The following is a 23520-nucleotide window of genomic DNA, read 5'->3' on the forward strand; positions in this document are numbered from 1 at the left end:
TAAAACTATTTATGGCTGTGGTGAGAAACAGCTCCTTCTCCACCCTCCCCAAGGGCTCCTTCTGCTTTTCCAGGACCCTGTCAGCCCTGTGGAGTCAGCAAAGCCTCCTGCAACCCTTCAGCCATGGAAGAAAAGCATTCAGACTTATCAAAAACAAAATATCTGCTGGAAATTTTGGTACTGGAGCTGGCAAGTGTTCCTGCTCTGAAAGGCCACATGAACTTTGGTAACGTGTACAACATTTCCCAATATATCCTCTGTAGTCTTCAGTTTCTGTTGCCAAAGAGATAAGGATTTAATTTTAGCCATTGAAATGTTATTACTTCTCCCAAAACACCAATTAATAATTCCCTGCTTATTCTAGCAGAAATCCTAGACTGAAGTTTCCTTCTACCATCTTCCTTTGAGCATTTGTTCCTTTTTTTCCCCTTGTAAGTAAAGATTTTTATTAAATATTGTTATGCCTACCTCATAGGTCAGGCAGTGAGTGCAGACCCAGGTAAGGACCAAGCGGGGAGTCTGTTTAACTGCATCCTCTGATGGAGATAAGAAATATTGAAGGAGCAGAGCAGCATCCCTCAGAGTTCAGCACTTGTGCTCCTGGTTTTGGCCACTGATGCAGTAAAGGATGCACCTGGCTTCAGTCCAGCTGTCAGCACAGCCTTTCTTCTTGGGCATATCACCTGGTTTGGTCCCTCCTCTCTCCACAAAAATCATCATGCACACGATAATGCAGAATACAAATCACAGCCATTCATCCTTGTCTTTGGGTTTGTGTCGTGTGTTGAGCAGCAGAGCCTCTAACCTGGCCCAGGTTCAATGAGGCATTTTCCTCCCTGAGCAGCACCAGGACCCTGGCAGTGCCACAGGCACATCCTCTGTCCCCTCTGCCAGGCCAGGCTGAAGTGTCACTGAGCTGAGCACAGACACCCTGCAGCCCCAGGGGCTGTAGATGGACAAGAAAGGAGCCTCCAGAGCCATCCCTGAGCTCTCACACTCTGCTCTCCCTGCAGAGCCATCCCTGAGCTCTCACACTCTGCTCTCCCTGCAGAGCCATCCCTGAGCTCTCACACTCTGTTCTCCCTCCAGAGCCATCCCTGAGCTCTCACACTCTGTTCTCCCTGCAGAGCCATCCCTGAGCTCTCACACTCTGTTCTCCCTCCAGAGCCATCCCTGAGCTCTCACACTCTGCTCTCCCTGCAGAGCCATCCCTGAGCTCTCACACTCTGCCTGCTCTCCCTCCAGAGCCAAAGCAAACCCCGTGTGCCCCACAGGCTGCCTGAGATGGGAGGAATGCAATCACACCCATGCAGACCACACCTAAAATCACAGACAGGACCTGTGTCCCCTGAGTTTTCCCACTGCAGTTTTGCCATAAGCAGGAATAAAGTGCAGCTGCAGCCCTGCAGGGAGCACCTGCACTGCCCTGTCCATGACACTCACAGCACACACATCAGGGTGCAAAACGCCAGGCTGGTGCTGATCCCCATTTACCTCCACCTCAGCCTCCCTGCTTGTTCCTTCTGGCTAACCTCTGCAGCAATGAAAACCAAACGCCACCAAGTACGCTTAAAAGTCTCACATAAAAGAGACATTAAATGATATTCTATTTAATAAGATATATGGAAAGGAGCAATGCTGATTCATTCCTCAGGTGAGGAAATTTCCCTTTAGGAATTTTACATTGTGTTGATTTGGATCATAAAAGAAATAGTTTTTAGTGCAGCAATGGACAGGTAAAACCAAAGCTAAGATCTACATCTGATCTAAATAATATTTTCCCCATTATTTCCTCTGGAATTTGTTTAAATCCATCATATTTTAGGGCTTTCCATTATTGAAAGCCATCACACTGAGTTATAGCAATTGGGGGAATAGCAAAGTGCTCACTTGCAAGCAGCTCTGTAGAAGATTATGACAAAAGGCAGAAGAATATGCTCAGGACATTTGATGAATAAAAATGGTGAGGAAATTTTCACCACAGTTTCATCTCAATAATGGTATTAATAACTAAGTGTCCATTAGAATAGCAAAAAGAATCAAATTAGGGAACTTGAATGGCATAGTTCCAATGGGTAAACAATATTTTGACTAAAAACTGCCTTATTAAGTGGCTCTCAGGTAATTTCTTTTTACTCCTCTTTCAGAAATTATCAGATGCTGTTCTAAGTTGCACAAGTGCTGCTCTGCTCTTCTGGACAATAAGCAAAGCTGATTGTGAGGAGTCAGCACCCTCAGTTACTCCAGACTAACACTGTTGCTGTTAGAGAAACCAGATTTATCTCTATGCCCAATTAGTTTGTACTTATTCATGAATCTCACTTTCATTTCCTGACAGCAAAATCAACACAAACTCCCTAAAATATTATGACAATCTGTTGGAAAAAAACCACCCTAATAATGTGATGTACTGCAGATCAGACATGTTTTCCTACAAAGGCTCCAGGAAATACACTGCCAGTAGGACACAAATATAGGGTGGGAGGGCATCAGCTCAATCTGCCATTTACCAACACACATGTCCAAAGCCAGTTTTAATTTGGAATTCCTTAGCTTCTTAGGCTGAGGATTATAAACCATTTCTGTGCATTTTGCAAAGCATTTTTAATTTGCTTTAGTGAGAAATGAGACTAATGCCACCAGAATGGCATTCCTGACATTCCTGCACATTGGAAGAGTGCAGCTGAGGTGTTGCCTGGGGAGCAGGGTTAGGGAGAGCCAGCCCAGCAGGGAGGGCCATAATCCACAAAAGCAAAACCAAAACACACACAGGAATGCCTGAAAAAACAAAAAGAGACAACAACTGTTGGAAGAGATACAGCATCTAGTTGGTTTTGTCCATTTCACATTTTCTGTTTAGATCAATTTATTCCTCTGGAAAAACTTTTGGAGGAAGTTTTGTCCAGTCTTTCATTAAAAAATTATCCAGAGCTGTGATATATCACTGAGGTTGGGGATTTTTTTAACCAAATACATATTTTAGAAAGTTGTTTGGATCCTTCTCACAACAACTATTTGCAGTGTCTGAGCATTAAGAATAAAATGTATTCATATGCTGAACACATACAGACAACACTTAATATGAAGTTTCTTTGCATAATACAAAGCAGTTCTGCTGTCTTTAATGAATATTTCAGCACTGATTGAGGTAAACAAAACCAGCTTCTGAAGGACAACAGATTTCACCCTGCGTTAAAAACCTCTCTTCAATGCAAAACTGCAGCCAGACTATGGTGGGGTCTTTATAATTAGTTTTCTTTTAAGGACAAAGTTTTCCAATATCTTCCTGAGCCTGAAGTGCAGGAGCCCAGTGTGTGTGGGCACTGTGCTCACAGCCAGAGGGGCACAGTCAGGTTTTGGGCCAGAGCACAAGTTTCTAAAAGCAAAAATTGAAGCATGGAATAATTTACATAAGCCAGTAAACCCTCTGGCAACCCCGTGGAAGTTAAAGTGACACAAAAGCTTCAGGGAGGCCTGCTGACAATGCCACCCTGTTCTCACCTGCACCCAGGTACTGCCCACCCAGACTCTCCAGGAGCTGCCAAACCCCAGTTCTGGAGGTGTTTTACCTCAAAAAGGTGCTGTGGAAAGCAGTTTGGAGAGCTGTAATCAATGGGCAGGAAGGCAGTTTGAAGGCTGGCTCCTGGTGACGTGCATGGATCAGCTCCATGGTGCTGCTTTCCTTGGGAAAACAATTGGCCTTGATAATATGTCTTTCCTAATGACTACAGAGAGGGGCTATGGGGCCTGGTGCATCCTTCTGTTTAGTCAGGGAATACTCAGTGGCCTCAGTGTGTATTTGATGCACAAATTCCTCCCCTAGCCACAAGCCTCAAGCGCACACTCTGGTTTAAGTGCATAATCCTCATCCCTCTGCTCTTTGGGGAGGGGAAGGAAAGCAAATGCATTAACAACCCAAAAAGCAAAGTGACAGAATATGTTACTACATGGTTCTTAGCAAAAGAATTTGTACATGGCATGAAACCAAATCTGCCATTAGTAATGAGTGTACATGCAGCAACATTGTAAATCACAGCACTGGGGAGCAAGCAAGGAGCACAGGACAAACACTGGGTTTCAAGAAAGAAACTCTAAATCCACCTCCAGGAGGAATTAGATGAAATAATAAAGGGAACTGTTACAAGACATTGAAAACAGACTAGTGCTGGGGTTGTTCTTATACCTTGATATAATTATTTAATACCAGTACCTTGTCCAATGTGTGGGATTTAGGCATTACTGAGCCTTTCACTTCTCAAAATCCACCTCTGACTATTCCACAGAGGCCACACTCACTCCTGTCCACAGCTCACAGCTTCTCCATGAATAAAGATCAGCCAGGATCAGGCCCCTGTCCAGCTAAATGAGATTAAAATCATGGCATTGTTAGCACAAGGCTCCCCCTACAACTTTTAGGTGCTCTGGATGGATGTGGTCAGTGCTTCCCACACCAGGGAGATACTGAAAATGGAAAAAGATATTTTCATTCAGAAATAAACCAAAACATGTTCTGAATGTTGGGGGTAATATCAGACCCTGTGAACCATTCATTTCACAGTTTTGAGATTCAGCATCTGTGTTTTGCAATATGTCAGTGCTAAATTCATCACTGAATATTTACATTATTTTCCCATCTCCTGGTAAGCTAATAGCACAGATACAGGACAGGAACAGGCTGCTGTTAGCAAGTCATGGCATGAATTCATCTTTGATGAAATGCAGCTGTTGGGAGTCAAGCTGTCTGATCACAGTGAGGACAAGACATTTCCATTGCACTCTTTCACAAAAGATTATTTAACTCAGGAGGATCTCCCTATAAATTATTCTTAAAACTGAGGTAGGAATTACTTAATTGGTGCACTGGCATGCATTTCAAGAAAAACAAAAATGAAAAAAACTAAGTAAAACATACACTATTTCAGCTGATGGAACAAGAGATTAGACAGTTTTAGGTATGAATTTCTGAGCTGCAATTACCTATCCTAAGCCCATTCTTGGACATAACACCTTCCAAAGGGCTGGAAGCAAAAATGCAATTATGTTTTCTGCAGGTAATGCAGAATTAGCTTTCCACTTAAAATTATAAACAACACTAATTTTATTATCAAGTTCAAGCTACAGAGTGTTTGCCTACTTTCCTGTTGACTCCAATACCTTAAAAACTTTCTGCTAACGACCATGACAGCAGCAGGAATTTAATGTGAGAGGGGTCCAGACTGTGCTCTGGCTTTTTACACTTTGTGCTGAAAGGATGAGAGTAGGACTCAGACCTGCTCTCCATGGCACTGTAACTTGCAGATGGGCAAAGCAGATTTGGTTCATTTCACAAAGGGGGGTCAAATCTCTGAAGGGCTCCTGCTACATCACATCAGCTGATGGATGAGCAAGGAGCCAGGAGAAGGAAAGAATTAAAGGTCCATGGTGTGAGGCAGCATTTACACAGGACTTTCTGAAGCACATGCCTTTTTCATATAAAATGAAAAGGGTTTTTTTTTAATGATTTTTTTCTTGTTAACAGTATTGATTAGCAGTATCAGATTTCTATTCTGTGGTTCATTTACAGTGAATTTGATGAACCATTTCCACAGCAGTTCCCTGCTTTCACAAGCTGTGCAGTGTATTGTCATTGTACCCTCAGCCCTGTCTGAGCGCTCCTGTGAGCACTGGAGGGTGGCTGGGCCACCTCTGGCCTCCCCCTGCACTCTCACAACACCCTGGTATTGGGCTTTACTGGCTCTGTGTGCATGCCAGTTGAAATGACACCTGGTGCCATATGGAAATTCACCTTGCAGCTGAAACATGGGCTGTGTGTTTGGTTTGGATAAGCTGCCACCACAGTAACAGAGAAGAAAAATATATTTTATATATATGAGCTTGTTTTAATGAGCTTGTTTGTAAGTAGTAACGGTTTTATTGGCTTTTATATGTATTGCTAACCCTTTAATTGATGTTTTTGGATTGCTGCAGACTGCTACTGAAGGTAAAACATAGTTTTGAGTATTTTAATATTGTAATCATGGAAAAGATTGCCATGTTATCATATGAGAAAATCTGCATAATGCAGGTGATGATTCTGCTGTGGTCTGCTTTCAGCAGCAAACATTCAGTGTCTGTTCATCCTGAACCAAAATTAGCATTTTCTATGGACTCAGCTATAGATACTTCTGGTGTTTACAGTAAAACCTTAACATAAAACTGCCAAAAAGAAATGGAGGAGGACTTTAGACAATTTTCTGAAAGTCAAGACTTGCTCCATAACTTTTTCTTTCAGTCACACAAATACAGATTTAGGTAAGAAATAGAAATAAGCATTGTGCCCATGTACACTTGTGCATTCAGTTCTACCCAGGTTTGGCTCCAGATGTCCCAGACCTGCAGCTCACTAAGCTGTAATTTACTTGTTCCCTTCCCTGCAGGATTTAGGATGTTTTGAAGACCTCCCTGCTCAGGAGTTTCACAGCTGCCTGGGAAGTTCAGATGACCACTTCTGATTAAAGCTGACACTCAAATGCAATCTGCTGTAGGATTTCCTCAGGTGTTTTCCTTCCCTTTGCATCCCCCCTAATCCTCAGATGCCAATCATGGCTATTTCCCAAAAAAGGGAAACACTCAGCTTACATGGCAGTAATGGAACAGTTTTCAGTCTCAGTTAACCTTTACAGCAGTAACACTAATTTGCAGTCTGTTCATACTGAATGCTAAAGTCTCTCTGTTTCCTGCTCTGAATTTCATTCTGTGTCAATTAGTGCTATGAAGTCAGTCTAATAATGATGTATGGTTAGCACAGGTCTGAGAGTTGAGAGGAATGCACAGAGGACAGATAATTGAGAAGGCGCCATCAAAGCTGTTCAATGCTTTGTTGAACTTAAAGGGTCCAAAAACGTGCTATAAAAATATGTTTTGACGCAGGTACTGATAATATTTAGATATTTCCAGCAACTCTGTTGAAAATAAATAAAAAGGTTCAGCTGCTTTAAATTTATGCATGAAGGTGAAAGGACATAAACCTGTTCAAGCCATTGCTGTCTTTGCTTTACTGAAGAATGATGTGCAAAAAAATAATCCCAACCAATAATTTCTAAGATTGCTACCAGGCTTATTTACACTAACATGCTGAAAGCAGCACACAAATGAGCACAAGGTGATGCCTACCATGTCCTCTGGCTTTTTCCATATTGCATCCATAAACTCCTGCTGGATACTGACAAGAAACTCTAATGAGCAAACCTGTCAATGTGAGCTCAGTGGAGTTTGGCCACACGAGATGCTCCAAAGGCAGTGGGAGGCAGGGCAGTGAGCTCCCTCTCCCAGCACTAGGGATGCCTGGAGCTTTGGACAGGATTCAGCACAGCTGATTTGAGCCATCAGCAGAGCAGAGCACATCTGGAGGAGGAGTGAGGACAAGAACACACATGGATGGTTCTGGGTGAGTGATGTGCTCCTGGGGCACATCCAGCCCCATGGGAACCACCCTTGTGCCATCCTGGCACCACTGCCCGGGGTCAAACACTGCAGCCAGCCCCAGAGTGACCATCAGAGCATTGCTCTGCTGGGTCCTGCTGTCCCTGGGGTCACACCCTCTGGAAGGTGACAGCAGGAGCAGGTCAAGAGGGTGATCTTCACTCATACGATGGAGAAGTAAAATAGGAAATCCAAAAGGTCCATCCTTTTACTTTCCCCCTGTCAGAGCAGCCCTGGATCTGTTCCCAGATGACTCCTGTAATAAGGATCCCCATTCTCCCCATAAGGGGGGTGCTGGTGTGCTCACAGTGAGCCCTGTGCTCCCATGGCTCACCCTGCCTGGAGCAGCCAGCACAGAGCTCGGTGCTGTCACTGCTCCAGGCTCCCACTGACTCTGACAGCACCCACTGACATATCCCTGGGCTTGGTGGCACATCAATCTTCATCTTTTTTGGCAGTGGCACGTTGCATCTTCCAGGAAAAAAAAAAATCAAATTGTCTCTATTCCTCTCCATTTCTCCTCGTGTTTTGGGTTGTAAAATAAGAGGTGGAAGTCAGCAATGACCCCATGAGCCTCCAAACTGCAGCTTTAGGTTTTCCACCTCAGGAAAACTGTAAACGCCTGTCTGTAGATACACACAGATCTTAAGGAAATAATGGGGAGAAAATAGGCATTAATTAGTTTTAGAAGTAAGAGAGAGGAATGCAGCTGAATGGCAGAGATGCTGCATCACTGAGATCCATTAAAAACCCAAATGAATCTCAATGTCAGCCAACGCACTGCCATAACAAATGAACGTGGTGGCAAAGGGTAGGCTTTGTTGCTAAGCTGACAAAAATAAATTAGTCACCTGTCAGTACTTGCTTAGAATTTACAAACACATCAGTTTTTGAGGGAAGAGCAGAAAATAGTCAGCATATTTTTCCATTAGAGCGCTGTGCAGAGAGAACTGAGCGCTTTGTTTTCATTTATGCTGTAACTCATCCCCTGCTGCACAGTAGAAGCCTCTCCTGGGAGAGAGGCACTCCTCACCTGCAGGGCACAGAGCTGCCCAGCTGGGGAAGCGCCAGAGGAGGACACAAGTGCTGGGTGTGACCCTGCATGGCTGTGCTGAACCACAGAGCCCCTGTGCCCCAGAGTGCAGCACCAGCTGCAAAACTCATCGGCTCCCAGCCTGCTCACACTCAGCCAAAACCAAGGAGGAGAAACTGCTCTGTGTGGGCAAATTCCAGCATCTGCTGCAGAATAGAGACAGAAGGGTTTACCTTGAGCTACAGGTCTCCCCTGCCACACCAATACATGAGCATCATCTCTGCTCCCCCAGGTTTTGGGTACAGATGTCTCTCCAAGTTAGAACAAACCAGTTTTTTTTATGGGGTGATGGGATACTAGCTACTAGAACCAAGGGAATACTGAAAAAAAAAAAAGGTATACTAAAATACCCAGGGTTAAAACAAACATTTTCTGTAATTAATTTCTTTCTATATTTTGTCTTCAACTTCTACATGCAACAAAGCAAGTCTTTAGTAAAGCTGAAAGATTTAATAAACTACTCATAATGTCTGAGAAAATCTGGAATTTACATTAAACATTGATGTGGTTAGACTGATTCAATCAAGCAACCAAAGCATTGTCTACAAATTCCAGGTCCAGCTGGAGCAGCCTGATACACAAACCCGGGTCACAGGGAGCCAGGGGTGAGCAACCCCAGCCCAAAATTAGTCCCAGGAGTTAGCTGGGAAATGATTATGAGAAACAAGAGCAAGGATCTGCCACAGACAAATCCTAACCCAAAAAAGGAGGTGATGTTCAGTCAGTCAAGTGATTTGCTACAAATTATTTGCCCAGGGCCAATCTTGCTGCTGAAGCCATCAGTGAAGATTCAGTTCCTGGCAAGATGCAGGAATGTAGTTTAGGTCTAACAAGCTGCTGTACACAGCACTTTAATTAGGCCAAATGAGGAAAAGATAATAAACCAGCAGGTCAAAGGAAGGAAAAAAAATCTCTAAATGAACAGAATCAAAATATTGCTTTTTATGGTGACAAGATAAAAGCTCTGAAATGAGAATTCTGAATTTCAGTGATACCCAAGCTCACACCAAATGAGAGCACAGGAGGCAGCTCTTTCAGGCACCAGCACAGCAGCCAGGCTGAGCTCTGACCCCACCAAACGCTGGAATTTATCCAGGTTTTATTTCAGCAGCAACAAATGGCTGGCTGGGCAAAGCTGTTGCAAACTGCAGAGTAGGTGGCAAGGACAGGTGTGTAATTTCTGGAAATGTCCTTTTAGGGCTTGTGGCACAGAGACTCCTCTCAGACACAAGCCATAAGGCTGAGAAATATCTATCATGCTTAGCTGTGGAAACAGGGATTTTATGAAAGTGCGATCACGAGGTGATAATAAGAATGTGATTGGAAGTTGATGTGTTATTGCTTAATTTAGACAGAGGAAGGCTCTTTTTTTGTCCATGCCATCTGCCAGCCTAGAAACCCAAGGAATAAAGGCACAAGCTGCAGATGGCTTTTATAATGGCTGTACTTAAGCAGCAGAGGAGCAAGAAGGAGAGAGGCCACATAAATCAGGCAGCAATATCACCATGGCTGAGCAATAACCCAGCTGAGAGCAGCATTCAGGGGCAGAGCAAGGAGGAGACACTTTCTCAGCTGGCTGCATTGGGGTTCAGGACGCAGAGCTGGACCCTCACAAGATGTTGGGAGCACTGACATGGGAGCCTGGTGGGCGCAGGGAACACAGCACGGCTGCACACACTGCCTGCAGCCTCCAAGGAAAACAGATGAACTCTAAAACTGCACTCACATATGCAACAGTTCCCAAGCTAGCTCTTATCCTTCCTTTCCTCTCTTTTTTTATTTTTGGGAGGGAAGAGAGAAAGAGAGTAGAAGCTAATTTAGCTCAAGTCAGTAGAGAGAAAAACAAGCTTGGAGGCAAGACACAGGGCTCAGCAGGACGAGCAGGAAGTTGTGCTGGCAGAGCAGTCCCCTGAGATGACCATCTGAGCTCTGCTGGGGAGCTTGAAAGGGCTGCTGTGCTTATCTTGCTGCAGCAGAGCCCAGGTGTGCTGGACACACCACAGCATGGTGCAGCACAGGGGCTGCTTCAATGTTTTCCTCTGAAACAACCAGATCAAACAAGCTCACACAAGTGTGTACAAAAACCAGGCAGCACAGCATCAGTGGAATTGGGTCTGCAAGTGGGACTGGTGGCACAGATTGGCAGGAGAAACAGCAGAAGGCAGAGGAGAAAGCAGGGTTTAATTCTATTTGTTAAAGAGACACACACATGAATTTCTGTGCATGTTTATCAATAGAGAGAATAGCAGCTCAGAGCAAAGCAGTGCACAGGTAACCAGCCCTGCCCTGAGCCTGCAGCCAGGAACAGGAACAGCAGCTGTGCCTTCAGCTGGAAGGACAGGCACAAATCAGAGGTGCTCAGCTTGGGGGACAGAGGGAAATCTGCTGCTGAGCTGGTGCATGCCAGAGGCTCCTGAGAAGCTGGGCTAAGGACACAAGAACACATCCAACAGGTTTGAACTCAATGTCATTCTTTCAGCGCTGGCACATCCCCAAACCCAACAGCCCCAAGAGCTGAACCAGTGCCTCTGAATCCCAGAAACTCTGTTTGTACCCCACATGCAGCCAAAGAGGGACATTTCAGACAATGGGATAATTATGTTCCTGTGCCAATGATACCTGTTGCATCCATCACTGGAAGATTTATCTGAACACCACAACTGGCCCAAGCTACAGCTGCTCAAAACCAGTCCCCAAAGCAGCACTGGAAGGTTCAGCGCTCATTTGATTCAGTATAAACCCCCCTAAAGCCCAGCAGGACTCAACTGTTCCCTCCACAGCAGCCAGCCCTGGCATGACCACACATGGCATTAAAGGAAGACAGAGCTCATGTCCCCTGCTGTGTACCTGGCATCATCTTTTATCCCTATGCAAAGCAAATGTAAAATGTTACTGTGCCAAAGCAGCAGGACTCCACAATCGTTGTGGGTATTATCTAAATCCATCATTTACAAATATGCACAAATAGTTCCAGTAGACTCTTTGAGCAGAACCAGCTGTTGAGCAGACAGGGCAGACTCCAGAGAATGATCAGCGATGGATCTGACAAGAAAATACTAAACCTGAACCATTTCTTTGCTAAATACTTGGCAAGATACCAGAAATTTTGCCAGAACATCACAGAGAAGGAGGAGGGAGAAGTGGAAGGAATGAGATGAAAAAAAGCATTATTGGAAAAAATTATCTTTTTTTTTTTTCCTTCCCTAATGCTACTTTTCACTTGGAATCCTTTTTTAGCTTGGCATGGGAACATGCCTTATGATAAGATATCAGAATTAAAATCCCTGTTTTGACTGATCCCACACAAGCATTCTCCTTCTCACCCACCCCAGATCATTCTCCCAGGAAGATTGTGCCAGTCAGAGGGTTCCTTGCCAAAGTTCCAGGCAGTTCACATCAGACAGTCCTAGAGAGCCAGGGATCCTAGAACACAGGGTGAGAGAGCCTGGTACAGTGTTATATTTTAGCCATACACAGGTGCCCTTAGGACTGAACTGGTTTTAGGACACCCCAGAACATGCACCCAATCTAAGACAGACACAATTCCCAGCTGTGTTCAATAATCTTCTGCAGTTACACAGAACAGATTTACTTTAGAACAGCTCCAGAGAACTTGCAATCTCTAGTTCTTCTCTTTTACAGGCAATCAGATGTTTCTGGGCTATTTTGATCCTCAACATTACTCTAGGAAATAACACCCTATCAAAGAGCACAGATAAACAGGCTGTTATTTAGGACTACACCAGCAAGGGTGGTCCCTGCCCCTCCCTGCTGGAGCAGGACTTCTGTTCCAGCAAGGATTTGTACCCAGATCAGCCTGGAGGTGCTGGCAGACCCTGCCACGAGCAGCAGCCACTGAGAGGGACAAATCCTTGGGGAGTGCTGGGGAAACCAAGGGCAGGGCTGGCCTGAGCCGTGGAGGGGAAAGGGGAAAGGGGAAAAGGGAAGGAAGGCTGCTGCCATGCCCAGGCTGCCTCAGGTCAGCCTGCAGGGACACTGCCCTCCTGCCTTCCCATGGGGAAGCATCAATCCAGCAAGTTCAAACAGCAGGATAACTCAGTTGCCAAGCCAAAAACCTCAGCTGTTAATTCAGGAGCCCCTGGAAAGGGCTGAGATCAGGAACAAGGACTTTCCTGCAGTAACATCCTTAACTGAGGGGAGAGAACAGGAAAAAGCAAATCAGTGATGCAAGAGATGCCTCAGACTCTATCTGCTGTTACAGCCCAAGTTGTGAGAAAGCCCTGGGGTTGTGTGTGGCATGCACACAGGCAGACTCCAGAGCAGCACTCAGGGGAAGCCTTTTCCTTCCTTCCAGGAGCCCTCAAGCTACCTGGAGGGGGAGGTGGCTCTGGTTCACCTTGACCTGTCCACCTGGTCTCCATGCTCTACACAGGGCTGGCGTGGGAGCTGCCCTGTGCCAGCAGCGCAGGGGTGCCAGTGGCACAGGGACCAAGGGCAGGGGTTCCAGTGGCACAGGGACCAAGGGCAGGGGTTCCAGTGGCACAGGGACCAAGGGCAGGGGTGCCAGTGGCACAGGGAGCCAAGGGCACAGGCAGCCAAACCCTCCTGCAGCTGGATCACCGAGTTCATCCTGCACAGCTGGGAAGGAAATGCAAACATGACTAATTGCTGATGGGACATTAGTGGTTGCCTCCTAACCCCAAACCACAGCAGGGGCTCACACTGACACTGCTCTGCTGCATCTGCCACAGCACAACAGCTCTGGGAGGGGAACTGAGAGCATTTTCCTTTGGCCTGGTGCTACTGCACCCCTCCTCAGCTGATCTGCCCTGGGAGGATCTTCCAGAGGAGTTCAGCATGCCCTGCTCTAGGACAGTCTGTGCCATGGCCCAGTGCATCCCCAGCCCCAGGAGGGACGGATCAGAGCCCAGGGTCTCTCAGCCTCCCTGGGACAAGCTCCTCTGCACTGCTCCAGGGCATCTGATGCAAAGACCCCACTGGAGGCAGAAGCTCAAATTTTCACTGGGGGATATTTAGGGTTCTGCAAATCCCAGAGGATTCAAGCCACTGTTTAAAGCAGCCCTGGCTGGTTTGGGTAATGCTCTGGACACTGTTCCCCCCGAGAATGTGGAGGGAAGGCACTCCTGTGGGGGCACCAGCTCAACAGCTGACTCACACAGGCAGGAGCAGGCACTCCAGCAGCTGAGGTTAATGGTTTGGCAATCAGCTGGGGCTCACTGATTGTTCTCTAGTGATGTTTCTTAGAGTGCAAGGGGCTTCCACAGGAATAATTCAAACAATTATTAACTATGTATTACTTTGGTAAGAAGGGTTTCAAAGGGTCAGGTTTTTTCCTTCCTGACTCTGTTCCTCACTATGACTGCAGGGTTTCATCTCAGAGACCACTTGCAGAGCTGTTAAACGTTCATCCCCATCAAAATTCAGCCTTCAGTGCAGAGGATCTGGCAAAGTATCTCTAGGCCAAATCCTCCCTGGGACTGTCCTCTGATCAGCCTCTCTTTTAGCAGTTTAATGAGTAAAAATATATCTGGAAATAGAACAGAGTGGTACCTGGAGAGGGAAGAGAGCAGCGCAATTGAGCCACAGATCAGAGCAGCACAGTGCAGGCCTGACTGGTGGAACTGAGGCTGCTGGGCAACAGCAGCTCAGAAGGTGTGACACAGCACAGACAGCCCCCTAAAACTCTTGTGAGGAGCTCTGGAAAATGGCCAAACTGGCCAAATCAAGAAATAAGCACAAGGAGTTCTTGGCTTCACATGGCACTACTGAGATCAGGTTAGAAAAAAGCACATTCTACTCAAGAGCCAGAGTAAATTCAAATATTAAGGCAAGACCCTTTCAGAATGGTAGAAAAAAAGGATACAGAAAGGGAACAACAATAAATGGAGTATGGAGTTGAGAGGACAAACAAATATACAAGGGAAGAAAAGCACTTATCTCATGAGAAAGCAAACATGGATGGGCCCTTGATGTCTCATCTGTACAAATCTGCAGCACAAATCTGTGCTCAGCCAGATGTTACTGCACAAATGCTCAAAGTGGCTTCACACAAACACCTTCTATTGCATGAGGGCAGAGACTGGAGCATCAGCAAAACCAGTCACCATTCATTAATGTTAATTCTCTATTTCAAAACACACAGCTAACCCACAAAATAACAGCAACAAAAGAAAAGCAAATACAGTAAATGCTTCATGCAATCAAGTGCATAGGATGAATAGTAAATAATCAGAGAAAATTCTTGGCAGATTTATCACAGATTAAAGAAATTTTGGCAAATTATTCCCAAGAAAAATCTTACAGAGCAAGCCTGTGGATTGTCTTGCAGGGAATGCTCACATGAGTGGGCACAAGTGGTTGGATGAGCTGTTTGCAATGAGCTCTGCCCCCTGTAATAGTGCAGCCCCTCACAGACTCTCAGCAGTGTTGCTGTGAAGCATCACAGCGAGAACCTTTTGTACCAGTTTGGATTGGCAGCTTTTTCCCACTCCCTTCATGTGCAACATGAGTTTCCTTTCAACTGAAAGAAAAAGGATTTCCAGAAACTGAATACCCCAGCAAAGGGAACAAAAAACATAAAAAATCTTCAAAATGTAGGGGAAACAAGTGGGGGAGATGACAATAGTTTTCCAAACAAACAGAAGTGTTCATAAATGCAGGACAACTCACGCTCTCCTTTGCTATGGTCAGAAGGAAAAGTGACTGAAGTGGAGAGTGGTAGAGGTGCCCAGGACTCAAACCACACTGATTTCTGCATTATACACATAAATAAACAGAGAGCAACACAGGGCAGCCTGCTGCACACAGGGTTCACAGAGGGGACACGTTACTATTTACTACACAGCACATTAAAATGACAGTGACACACACCACTCAGGGGTGATCATTATTACTGGCTGCTTAAGGGATGATTTGAGAAATGATCTGTAAATTTAATTTTTAATTAAGCCAGAAGCCCTAAGGGCCTTCTGAGTTCAAGCATTAAGGGGGGAAGAGGGGGAAATCAATTCTTGGTGATGGAGAGGTCTAGTAGAATCTAATAGGCCTGGGTAATATATCAAGAAGCTTTTAAGATCAGTCACAGAGCTCAACAGAGGAAAGCCTAAAACCCAATTTCAGATAAAAAACTGTGCTGTAAAGTGGAATGGATGGTCACCATTGTTCAAACCTCTGAAGAGCTACTGTCTTGAGCTCTGACACACAAATTACTCAGAAAATAGATAAATTATTAACATCGGCAGGCAGAACTTCACAGGGAAGTCCTCATGCTTCTCTCCAGCCACCTTGGAAAAGCAGTCATGGCCAAATGACCTTGAAATCTCTCTGAAGCTCCAGCATGGCCAGAAAGGGCCACACTAGCTATTGATGATCAGCCATCAGAACACTCTGTAAGGAGGTACATTTGTGCTGAGAGGCAAGTCTAGCTGCCCTGGCTGCAAGGACAGGTCTGCAGGTTCATGGCAGCAGCTGGGGCTGGAAGGGACACGGCTCTGAGTGCCCATGACTTCCACAGCAGTATCACCAACCAAAAAAAATCAACATTTTGTGGTTCCAAAATTACAAAGTGAAGATTTCCAGCCCATCCCTTGGCTCCAGGCTCACAGCACCAGATGAGGTACCAAGGGTGCTGTGGGAGAGGATCAATGTTATAAGAAGGCCACTCCTGTCATCTTTGAGACATTGTCATGATTGGGGGTGTCCCCAATGACTGGAGAGAAACAAACATTGCACCCATTGGCAAAAAAGGCCAAAAAGATGGTCTGGGGAGCATCAACTTTTCCTTGCTTGGTTCCTGTTGAAGTTCTGAGCAGGCAGCAGCTTGGATCAATCAGAATAGACTGATTAATGGTAAAATCTGCCTGATCAAACCTGACTGCTGCTGTGGGAGAACATCTGGAGCTGCAGGTAAGGGGGAGCTGTGGGTGCCCCTGATCTTCCTTCACCCTGACCTTCACTGTGCTTTTGACACCCCCTCCCACAGTGTTTTATACAATCCAATGTGTATCTAAGAAAAGGTGGAGGAGACAACTAGAGGGGAAAGAAATGGATGGCTGAGTTGCAGAGGGTTGGAGTCTGCACCAAGGTCTTTCCTCACTGGGACCTTTATCAGAGAGCTGCAGGAGCTGAGAGCCCTCCTGCCAGCTTCGGAATGACAAATCCTGGGGGAAGAGCTGATCCAGGCAGGGCTGCCCCTCAGAGGGAGCCATGGGCTGTGGCAAACACCAAAACCTTCCCCCAGCTCACATCCAAGCCCATGTGCATATTTTCAAGAAGGAAGCTGGGCAGAGGAAATGAGTGAGAAATGAGATGGATGGTCTTGTTTTCAAAAACCTTCTCTTGTGAGAAACAAGTCATTTATCAAAGTGCTGTAATCCTACCAACTGTCATAACACTTGGTCTAATTACATCTGGAGAACAATGAGCTTATGTTCAGGAAGAAAGTGTCTGCAACAAGGTTGGTAGAAAAACTCTGCTATGCATGATCTTAGATCACAGGTCCAAATGCAAGAACAGAACTCCAAGAAGGGGTTGGTGATGTTTGTATAAAGCAAACTCCTAGTATTTGGCAATATCTCTTTTCATAAAATGCCATTCCTAGTGCATTAATCTACCAGGGAAGCTCTGCAGTGGGCTTTCAGATTACATGTTTGGGGAGGGAAGTTACAAAATCCATCTTTTGGAAGACTACAAAGCACATGCAAGAACTGTTAAAAATGCTAAAAGTTAAAATTGCTGAGAGTGCTTGGGCTGAGACCCCCCAGAGCAGAGGTGCTGATGCCATGGTGGGGCTCAGCCATTCCAGCACTGCTCACCATTTATCCTGGGAGGAGCTCACAGGGCTGCTCAGGCACTGCAGCTCCTGTCTGGCACCAGAGGCAGCGTTCAGCAGCACCAAGGGGGCACACAGATTCCATTGACACTCCCAGAGCAAAGGATGGAGGGAGGGGAGGAGAGGAGAGGAGAGGAGATCATCTCAGCAGTAGCAAAGCCAGGCTCTCAGGAAAACAGCCATCATTTGGATTCTTGGTACAGAGTCTGGGGACCATCTGCAAAGCAAGATAACACTTGCATCCTGGATAAAGGTGCCAGAGTAAGGAGTAAGCAGACAAAGCCAAAATGCACAGTAACACAAAGCAATACACACAAATATGAGCACTGGGACAAAAAAAGATTGATTTTCATGGAAAGCATCTAAAAGATGACTGAATATAGAGTTCTCCCCATGGCTGGGAGCATTACTTGATATCACATTGAAAGAAATCTAATTTTCCATCAGTGTCCTGAATATATATATATATATATATATAGCATACCATCTTTTTGCTGCAGGCCTAGCAGCAAGGAAGGGATCAAATGAGAATAAGCATAAAGAGTAGTTTATTAATCACCCCTGAGAAAGTACTTCCACACTACCAGTGCATCCCTTGCCTTCTGAATTTTACCCACAGAAGAACTTGGGCCTAGGGGTTTAGAAATCATGATTGTTGTGGGGCTTTCATGAAATGTTGAGGCCACCAGAACACACTGAGGGACAGATCTTACCCAAGTGAAATGGCCACAACAGGAGGAAATGAAGGCACCCAAGGCCACTGAATCAGCTGCAGGCTTGCAGCAATGAGGTGACCAGGAACACAATGTGGTAACACCAGGAACACAAACACACAGAGCACTTCACAGGCAGCACAAACACACAGCACTTCTCAGACACTGAGCTGTAACCCTGGAACATCCCACAGATCTTAGGGAAGGTGTTGGAAGGAGGAAGGTGTTTCCAAGGAACAAAAAGCACCTGTAGGTAAGTTGAATTCCTTTCAATTTATTCTTGTAAATTTTTCACTTGCTAACAAAAAAAAAAAAAAAAAAAAAAAAAACACAAACAAACAAAAAAAAACAACCAAATTTTCAAACTCTGATGAAACAAATTAAAAGGATTTCTAGTTTGTCACTTTCTTAAAAAAAAAATTATCTGGGCTGAGGATGCAGATTCCAATCACACCCCCCAGACACAGAGGCTGAACCATCAGAAAACCTCAGCCAACCTCACGGTGCAGCCTGGCACCAAAACCCCTCAAACCCAGGCATTTAAGCAGGAAATGTCAAAAACAATCTTTTGCCAAAGAGAGGCTCCATGAGTCATCTCAGTGCTTCATTTGAGCATGATGCCAGAGCTGGCTGAACTTGGGGTGAAGGAGGCAAAGGGGGGAAAATCAGTATTTTCAAGGTTAGAAACCTGTCACTCACTATTCTTCATGAGACAATTCTGAATTATTATTTTCTGGGAAACAGAAGTTTTCATTTTGATTATTTTTTAAAACACCTTTCATTTTTCATTATTTTCAGTTAAGGTAAAGGAGAAAAACTGATAGAAAATCTGATGAGTGAAACCTTCCTTGACCTTTTCTTTCTCCATAATTTTATTAGAAAGAAGCTGAGAATGCCTCCTCCATAAACCCTCACTTTTTACAGCTATTCCAATCTTCCTGTGAAAAGATCAGGGGAGGAAGTGAGAAAACCCAAGTCCTAGATTCGAGGCAAAAATAAGATTTCAACAAAATAAGATCTCAACAAAAATACATTACATAAAAATCCTACAAGTCATTAATTCTAAAATAACCCGCTTTACTTGACAACATTTTTTTTATTTATAGGTGCTTGACTACCAGACTGGTATTCACTATAAATACCCATTAAATATAAATATTCAATATAAAGTCATTCAACAGTCTGTAATGCTTGAAATTATGCATTTAGAGCTTCATTTTAGATACGCTTTATTCACCATTTGTTGTTGTCCAGCATCCCCCCAGGCAGGAAAGCATCAGAGATCCTGGTAGAACCATCAGAGATCCCTCCCAGGCACTGCAGCTGTGGCAAACCCTGAGCCCTGGCTCTGGGGAGAGGCAGCATCACTCACACCCCCCTGCCAATGGCTCAGCAGCCTCTGGGGTGTCAGAGGGAATTCAGACTCATGAGCTCTGCCCTGACCAGATTGGTGATGATATTATTATTATTTTGGCAAGCCTGCCCTGCAGCGCTGTCCTTGGGGTCCCACAGGCAGCCCCTCCTCTGCCTCAGCTCTGGCTGAAGGTTTTCCTCCTCCCCCATTAATTTTGGGTGATCTTACCCACCTGATGAAAGCCATGGCTCATCTGAGAGCACAATGTCCTACATGACAGCTGCTGTGTGATTTTTTTTATCAATTTTTTTAAAGCACCGTATTCTGTTTCAGCTGGAAGCAGGACACTGACTATGAAAACTGGCTGATTTGCCAGCATGGAGTCTGAGTAACACAGATTGAATTAACCTCCTGAGGTGTCCCTGTGGGGAAAAAAACATAACCATTGCTTCTGCTTAAAGTCTGAGCTTCCCCAAACACAGCTTTGAATTGAGGGGCATTGGAGAGGCTCAGGCACTGCAGGCTGCACACAGGGCACAGCTGCACACCTGCCCAGCTTTCAGTCTCTGGTGTGAATGTGAACTCAGCAGGGACCAGCCAGGAGCCCCACAGCACAGGGACTGCCAGGTCTGCCCAGATAATGCAAATTTTCTGTCTGCTCCAGCTTAACACAAAACTTCTCACTCTACTGTAAGAACAACCTGGTCACAGAGAAGCCCCCAGAGTCCTCAGCGTTATTTTCCTTCCAACAAACGCACAAATATTTCCCTTTAGCAACTGTTATTTAGGCTGCTACACAACAATGGGAGAATCCTCTGGTTACACAGTGTTGGTGTTGCAGAGCCTGAAATTTAAACTTTGATTCCTTTACAACTGAAGACAAGTTCCAGACAGTGGGCTGAAAATACATTTCAAACAGATCTTCAGCATTCAGGACCATCTGTTTCCTTTTTGCGTGAAGTATTTTTATTTGATGCAAGTAATGATCTTAAACAGATTTCAGGAGATTTGTTATTAATAAAGGAATGTGAAAAATTTACAGGAAGGCAAAAATCACGTTCTCTACCTGGGCCTGCTTGGGAGCCTGGGCATTGCTTTGAAGACTCTGTGCTCTGTCACAGATTTAGGTTTCTGAATAAAACAGGTTTCATCTCCAGCACTAAACCACCCTTTGTGTAACATCGTTCAGGAGAGGGAGAGAGGAGCAATTTCCTCACCTGAATCTTCCTGGGGAACATTCAGCCTGCTGGGCAGAGTGCAATTAGCAGGCTGGAGTTTGGCCAGGCCATTAAGGTTAATGGCCCTGCTGCTGCCAAGTGGCACAGGATGTTAATGAGTGCCAGCAGCAGAGCAGCCCCAGCAGGCGACACCCAGAGCCTGGCACCTGCCTGCTGTCCTGCCACAGCCACCCTGGGGACAAGGGACAGCCTGCTGCCACGCCAAACCCACCCAGGAGCCAGGGGACAGCACCAGGGAACGCAGACAGGGATTTAAATGGGATAAATGGGATAAATTTCCTAAAATCATATGCCAAGAAGCTGTATCATCGCTGGACATTCAGCAAGGATTTAATACAACCAACACAACCTTCAGTCAGTGCTTCCTCACCACATCTATTATTAAAGCTCTGTTTTGGCCAACACAGATGTATGAAACACATCACACTAACTAGAACAAAATGCATTATCTGCCTCATTACAAAAAAAAAAAAAAAAAAAAAAAAAAAAAAAAAAAAAAAAAAAAAAAACACTCCCCTCTCTTTTCTCTTTTCAAGGTGCAGCTTTGCTGCTATGACCCCTGTGAGCAGCCAGGCCCAGGGCAGGGCACAGTGAGATCCCTGAAGGAGCTGGGAGCACTCTGCTTTAAGAACCCCTGCATGGGAAGGGACAGATACCCCATAGCTTAAGGAAGAAATTTCCCATTCAATATCTGTATTTCCTTACAGGTGCTGGAAGAGCCCCTGCTCTGTGCTGTGCACCCCCCTCAGCCCCAGGACAAGGGCACTGCTCCTCTGCCCTGCTGCTGTCACCCACAGCAACAGGATCATTACCTTTGGGTGGGGGCCACTGCTAATTCCAGTATCTGACCCAAAATAACACACTGGTACAACAGCCATGAAGTGCCAAAGCTGGGCCATGTCAGCCAGTTACTGACTGCAGTCAGTATCTGTTTTGCAGCTGCTGTTTGCATAGATAATGAATCAAGCAATAAATCTGGCAGGGTGACCAAACTCTTCCATTCAGCTGCTCTTGAACCAGTTAAATTCTGCTGTGTTCATCTGCCCCAGCCCCAGGGAGACACTTCTGGGGAAGGGAGGACAGGGGGCTTTATTTCTGTGCCCTCTGTGGAGCATCCAAAACCAATCCCCCTTCAGCTGCAATCCTGCTTTCTCTCATTTTTATTGAGGCAGGGAGCAAGACTGAGACTCTTTTGAGTGACTGTATTACCCTCCTCCAGGCACAGGTCTCTGATTCCAAGACAGAAATCTCAGATGCTCAGGTTTCCTTTTTAATGAAAATCTCTGTTGCAGTTTTTTGACTGAGGCAATGCCACCAGAGGTCACTTGCTGTTGTCCTTCCAGCCAGAACCTGTGCCACAGGAGGGTCACGCTGACCTGGTGGTGTGGGGAGATGCCACCGTGTGCCACAAGGCAGGGCTGAGTGCCAGGCAGGAGCTGCTGGTGACCCCAGCCTGAGAAGAGCCTCTGGCACCAATGGCAGCAGAGCCTGACAGGTACAAACCAGCAAAGGTTTGGTAAATTTAATATACAAACAGCCTCCAGATAAATAACAGCCGAAAAAAGATGTCTAAATATAAAGCCAGGTTTGTATCTGGGAAAAAATCCCTTCCTGTTTCAATTCATTGCTGTTTCTGGATTGTATGAACTGCCAAAGCTTTGTGTTTCTATAGCAGCTTTTTCCAGCAGAATGATCTCTCTCCATGACATGGATTTTACCATTTTCTGCAGTCCTTATGCCTTTTCTGGATCTCATCATGCTCGTGGCATATTACGTGAATTTCTGCTTGCCCCAGCTGACTAACTTGTTAATAGATCCTCTATCTTTGGCATATTTCTTGCCATTTCTCCACTGTTGAAAGAAATTATCCTACATAGCACTGAAATCACAGTTACACTAATGATCAGCTCTGTAGTGTGATTTTTCTTGTTTTAATCATCAGGAAGAAAAAATCAGCATGTTCAACATGCTATTCAGCTACCTTTCTGTCATGTTTTTCTATTTCAAAATAATTTCTATTCTTTTACCATAGGCTCAGTTTGCACTTTACACATCTCCTGCATCTTCATTGTGGCTTTGGGTTTTTTCTTTGTTTTCACCCTAATTCTTGAGCGGCCAGTCTGGGGGGCATGTCCCTAAAATGTGTGAGACATCAGGACTTGCCTTTTATTCTAAAGCACCAGGATTTTTTTCTTTTTTTTTGCCATCCAACTTTTTTTTATGCAGGAGCACTTGATATGCAACAGTGCACAGGCTGCCAAGGAGACTCTGACCTGGGACAAATCTCCAATCTGTATTTTGGATTTGGAGCCATAAACACAACATGCTGGGAGCTCAGTCCTGCTCTGTCCTCCAAGCAAGCCTCTGTGCTCTCAATGGCAGATGCAATCTGATCCAGCCCACTGCACTTGCTATTAATACAGAACTAAGGTGTGCTTTATCAATGGCTGTGAGTCATTGTTCTCTTTAGGAAAATCCAAAACAGTTTTAACCACTACCCAAGGAAATTCGCAGTTCATTTATTCACAAAGAATAAAAGTTCCTTTTTTCTTGTTCTTAGAAGGCTTTTTAAACTGCCAAAATCTACCTGAGAGAAGGGTAGCAAAGATTTACCCAAAAACCTCAATAAAATTCATTTGGCCCTATTTACAAGACAGAATCTACTTGTCAGGTATTTTTTAAGAGCTCACTTAGGAAAGCAGTAAATACACAACTCAAGTTTTAAAAAAAAATAAAATAGCATGGTACTTTTCCCCACACTCCATTTAAAGCACTGTTAGGTAGGATGTAGTTGTGAAATTCTCTAAATCAACGTGAATAAAGCTGCACAGTCAGTGCATCAGTGCCCA

The sequence above is a fragment of the Ammospiza caudacuta genome, chromosome 17, assembly GCF_027887145.1.
Source record: "Ammospiza caudacuta isolate bAmmCau1 chromosome 17, bAmmCau1.pri, whole genome shotgun sequence".
Taxonomy (NCBI): Eukaryota; Metazoa; Chordata; class Aves; order Passeriformes; family Passerellidae; genus Ammospiza; species Ammospiza caudacuta.